Below are 6100 nucleotides of genomic sequence, written 5' to 3' on the forward strand. Positions count from 1 at the left end.
CTGCTCCACATGGCCAAGCGAATTAGCCTGCAGTGCGAAGCCGCCGAACACAAAGATCTATCCAGGGAGAAAAGTCTCACCCTGGACCGTGCTGTTGACGATGATTGAAGGAGCCATCGAGCCTTGCAGCGATGACACAGAGGAACTCTCAATGAAAGCACCAATGTCAGTGTCAAAACCGGCGGATCTCGGGTAGGGGGTCCCGATCTGTGCGTCTTAGGCTGATGGTAACAGGAAGCAAGGGACACAATGTTTACCCAGGTTCGGGCCCTCTTGATGGAGGTAAAACCCTACTTCCTGCTTGATTAATATTGATGATACGAGTAGTACAAGAGTAGATCTACCACGAGATCGTAGAGGCTAAACCCTAGGAGCTAGCCTATGCTGATTATGATTGTAATTGTGATCGGCCTTCTAAGGACCAACCTCTCCGGTTTATATAGACACCGGAGAGGGCTAGGGTTTACACGGATTCGGTTACAAGGAAGGAAATACAATATCCAAATCACCAAGCTTGTCTTCCACGCAAAGGAGAGTCCTATCCGGACACGGGACGGAGTCTTGAGTCTTGTATCTTCACGCTCCAATAGTCCGGACGATGTATATAGTCCGGCTATCTGGATACCCCCTAATCTAGGACTCCCTCAGTAAGCCATGTCCATTGTGTTCCTAAAAAGGGAGGTATCACCGTTGTTCCTAATGATAAAGATGAATTGATCCCGCGAAGAATTATTACAGGTTATAGGATGGTAATTGATTTCCGTAAGTTAAATAAAGCTACTAAGAAAGATCATTACCCTTTACCTTTTATTGATCAAATGCTAGAAATACTATCCAAACACACACATTTCTACTTTCTAGATGATTATTCTGGCTTGTCTCAAATACCTGTGTCAGTGAAGGATCAATCTAAAACTACTTTTACTTGCCCTTTTGGTACTTTTGCTTATAGACGTATGCCTTTTGCTTTATGTAATGCACCTGCTACCTTTCAAAGATGCATGATGGCTATATTCTCTGATTTTTGTGAAAAGATTTGTGAGGTATTCATGGATGATTTCTCTGTTTATGGATCCTCCTTTGATGATTGTTTGAGCAACCTTGATCGAGTTTTGAAGAGATGTGAAGACACTAGTCGTGTCCTGAATTGGGAAAAGTGTCACTTTATGGTTAATGAAGGCATTGTCTTGGGGCATATGATCTCCAAGAGAGGTATTGAAGTTGATAAAGCCAAGGTTGATGATATTGAAAAGATGTCATGTCCCAAGGACATAAAAGTTATAAGAAGTTTCTGTGGTCATGCCAGTTTTTATAGGAGGTTCATTAAGGACTTTTCTAAAATCTCTAGGCCTCTGACTAATTTATTGCAAAAGGATATTCCTTTTTCTTTGATGATGATTGTGTAGAAGCATTTGAAATACTTAAGAAAGCTTTGATCACTTCACCTATTGTCCAGCCACCTGATTGGAATTTACCTTTTGAAATTATGTGCGATGCTAGTGATTATGATGTAGGTGCTGTTCTAGGGCAAAGAGTCGATAAAAAACTAAATGTTATCCAGTATGCTAGTAAGACTCTTGATACTGCCCAGAGAAATTATGCTACTACTGAAAAAGAGTTCTTGGCAGTTGTGTTTGCATGTGATTAGCTTAGGCCTTATATTGTTGATTCCAAAGTTACTATTCACACTGATCATGCTACTATTAAATATCTTATGGAAAAGAAAGATGCTAAGCCTAGACTCATTAGATGGGTTCTCTTGCTCCAAGAATTTGACTTGCATATTATTGATAGAAAGGGATCTAAGAACCCCGTTGCAGACAATCTGTCTATGTTAGAGAATGTTCTTGATGACCCACTGCCTATTGATGATAGCTTTCCTGATGAACAATTAGCGGTCATTATAGCTTCTCGTACTGCTCCTTGGTACGCTGATTATGCTAATTACATTGTTGCTAAATTTATACAGCCTAGTTTCACATACCAGCAAAAGAAAAAGTTCTTCTATGATTTAAGACATTACTTCTGGGATGACCCACACCTTTATAAAGAAGGAGTAGATGGTGTTATTAGACGTTGTGTGCCTGAGCATGAACAGGAACAGATCATACGCAAGTGTCACTCTGAATCCTGTGGAGGACACCACGCTGGAGATAGAACTGCACACAAGGTACTACAATCTGGTTTTTATTGGCCTACTCTCTTCAGAGATGCTCGTAAGTTTGTCTAATCTTGTGATGAATGTCAAAGAATAGGTAACATTAGTAGACGTCAAGAAATGCCTATGAATTATTCTCTTGTTATTGAACCATTTGATGTTTGGGGCATTGATTATATGGGACCTTTTCCTGCCTCTAATGGTTATACACATATTTTAGTTGTTGTTGATTACGTTACAAAGTGGGTAGAAGCTATTCCAACTAGTAGTGTTGATAATAACACTTCTATTAAAATTCTTAAAGAAGTTATTTTTCCGAGGTTTGGAGTCCCTAGATATCGTATGACTGATGGTGGTTCACATTTTATTCATGGTGCTTTCTATAAGATGCTTGCTAAGTATGATGTCAATCATATAGTCGCATCTCCTTATCGTCGGCAGTCTAGTGGTCAAGTAGAGTTGAGCAATAGAGAGCTCAAATTAATTTTGCAAAAGACTATGAACAGATCTAGAAAGAATTGGTCCAAAAAACTTGATGATGCATTATGGGCCTATAGACTGCATACAAAAATCCTATGGGTATGTCTCCATATAAGATGGTTTATGGAAAAGCATGTCATTAACTCTTGAACTTGAACATAGGAATGTTGGTCTATCAAAGAGCTCAATTATGACTTCAAACTTGCCGGAGAAGAGGTTGTTTGATATTAGCTCACTTGATGAACGGAGAACCCAAGCATATGAGAATGCCAAGCTATTCAAATAAAAAGTCAAACGCTGGCATGATATGAGGATACAAAAGCGTGAGTTCAACGTAGGAGATTATGTTTTATTATTCAACTCTCGTTTAAGATTTTTTGCAGGAAAACTTCTCTCAAAATGGGAAGGTCCCTACGTTATCGAGGAGGTCTATCATTCTGGTGCTATAAAAATCAACAACTTCGAAGGCACAAGTCCAAGGGTGGTAAATGGTCAAAGAATTAAACACTATATTTCAGGTAATCCTATCAATGTTGAAACTAATATTATTGAAACCGTAACCCCTGAGGAATACATAAGGGACACTTTGCAGAACGTTCCAGACTACGAAAAGGTATAGGTATGTGGTACGGTAAGTAAACCGACTCCAAAACAACTCCAATGGCAATTTTTATCAGTTTTGGAATATTTAAGAATTTTAGGAAGAAAGTAGTCCGAAAGGGACACGAGGCCCCCACGAGAGTGGAGGGCGCCCCCCCTACTGGGCGCGCCCCCTGTCTCGTGGGCACCTCATGTGCCTCCCGGACTCCCCTTTCTTGCACATTATGTATTTTGGTCGGTAAAACTTCATTATATATACTCTCGAAGGTTTTGACCACCGTATCACACAATTAACCTCTATTTTCGTTTTGAGTTGTTTTTGTTTCAGATCAAGAGCGCCATGACGTTGCCCTCCTCCAACAACAAAGACAAGGATTCTTGGCTATTAAAGATAGAGCTGAAAAGAGAAGAACCAGAAGAGATCAACATGGATGAAGGGATCAAGAAGGCCATGGAGGTTCAAGCTCCGGCGGTGAAAGAAGAAGACATCCCTCAACCTTTACCTAACCTTTTCACTCCAACAGAGATTGAAGCTTTCAAGATGATTGAGTTAGCTCACATACAGAACAAGTATCTTACACAAGAGAATATTCTGTTGAAGGATCATATCGCCGGGCTCAAGGGTATTATCTGCAAGTTGGAGGAGCTTTTACGCTCGATGTGCGATTATCCACTGTCATCACCACCACCTCCATCACCTCCGAGGACATAATCACATGGGTATGGGCACTCCCCTTGGCAACTACCAAGCTTGGGGGAGGTGCCCCAGTATCGTATCACCATCACACTCCTATCTTTACCGCTTTATTTAGTTCGATCCTTTAGTAGTATCTTGATCTAGTAGATTGAAGTTTTGATATCAAGTAGTGTGAGTTTTGCTTTGTGATCTCTTTTTGTAATCGAGTCCATGAGCTCTCTATGATAAAGATTAGTGTCGAGTCAACGGCTTTGCTATGTGCTATGATCTTGAGAAAGTAGAAAGAACAAAAGAGTTCATATTGATCTTATGGATAGTGATAAACTTCACACATAGAAAGTATGAGGCATAAAAATTGTTCAGAGTTGATGAACGTAGCCTTGGTCATCGTTGCAATTAATAAGAAGTGACAAGGAAAGAGGGGTTCACATACAAATATATTATCTTGGACACCTTTTTATAATTGGGAGCACTCATTTGGTATGACATGCTAAAAAAGTTGACGTTGGATAAGGAAGACAATGTAATAGTTTATGTTTTCCGACATTCAGTTAAAGTATATTGTCATTGACCTTCCAAACATGTTGAGCTTGCCTTTATCCCTCATGCTAGGCAAATTACTTGCACCAAGTAGAGATACTACTTGTGCTTCCAAATACCCTTAAACCCAGTTTTGCCATGAGAGTCCACCATACCTACCTATGGATTGAGTAAAATCCTTCAAGTAAGTTGTCATGTTGCAAGCAATAAAAATTCCTATCTAAATATGTATGACTTATTAGTGCAGAGAAAATAAGCTTTGTACAATCTTGTTGTGGAAGTAATAAAAGCGACGGACTGCATAATAAAGGTCCACATACAAGGGGCAATATAAAGTGACGTTCTTTTGCATTAAGATTTTGTGCATCAACCCTAAACGCACATGACAACCTCTGCTTCCCTCTGTGAAGGGCCTATCTTTTACTTTATGTTTTTACTTTATGCTTGAGTCAAGGTGATCCTCACCTTTCCCTTTTTCATTTTATCCTTTGGCAAGCTCCTCGTGTTTGAAAGATCATGATCTATATATATATCCAATTGGATGTAAGTTAGCATGGGCTATTATTGTCGACATCACCTAAAGGTGAATACGTTGGGAGGCAACACAATAAGCCCCTATCTTTCTCAGTGTTCGGCTGAAACTCCATAACCACAAGTATTGCGTGAGTGTTAGCAACTATAGAAGACTATGAGATAGTTGAGTATGTGAGCTTGCTGAAAAGCTATATTGTTGACTCTTTCTGCTGTTACGATAAATTGCAATTGCTTCAATGACTGAGATTATAGTTTATTAGTTCCCAATGAAGTTTTTGAACCATGCTTGATATTGTGAATTGATTGTTACTTGAGCATAAGAAACTTATGATAGAATCTATATATGTTGCTACTATAAGAATAATCATGATGCCCTCATGTCCGTATTTTATTTTTATCGACACCTCTATCTCTAAACATGTGGACATATTTTTCGATTTCGGCTTTCGCTTGAGGACAAGCGAGGTCTAAGCTTGGGGGAGTTGATACGTCCATTTTGCATGATACTTTTATATCAATATTTATTGCATTATGGGCTGTTATTACACATTATAACTCAATACTTATGGCTATTCTCTCTTATTTTACAAGGTTTACCATGAAGAGGGGGAATGCCAGTAGCTGGAATTCTAGTTGGAAAAGGAGCAATCGTTGGAAACCTATTCTCCATAGCTCCAAAAGTCCTGAAACTCCACGAAACATCGTTTTGTAATTTATACGAATTATTGAGCGAAAGAAATACACCAGGGGGCCCACACCCTGTCCAGGAGACAAGAGGGCACCCCGCCCTATAGGGCGCGCCCCCTATCTCCTGGGCCCCCTGGTGGGCCTCTGGTGTCCATCTTCTGCTATATCATAGATTTTACCCTGGAAATAAACGTGGGCAAGCTTACGGGACGAAACTCTTCCACCATGAGGCGGAACCTTGGCGGAATTAATCTAGGCCTCCGACAGAGCTGTTCTGCCAGGGACACTTCCCTCCGGGAGGGGGAAATCATCACCAACATCATCACCAATGATCCTCTCATCGGGAGGGGATCAATCTCCATCAACATCTTCACCGGCACCATCTCCTCTCAAAACCCTAGTTC

The sequence above is a fragment of the Triticum aestivum genome, chromosome 7B (genome assembly GCF_018294505.1).
Source record: "Triticum aestivum cultivar Chinese Spring chromosome 7B, IWGSC CS RefSeq v2.1, whole genome shotgun sequence".
Classification (NCBI taxonomy): domain Eukaryota; kingdom Viridiplantae; phylum Streptophyta; class Magnoliopsida; order Poales; family Poaceae; genus Triticum; species Triticum aestivum.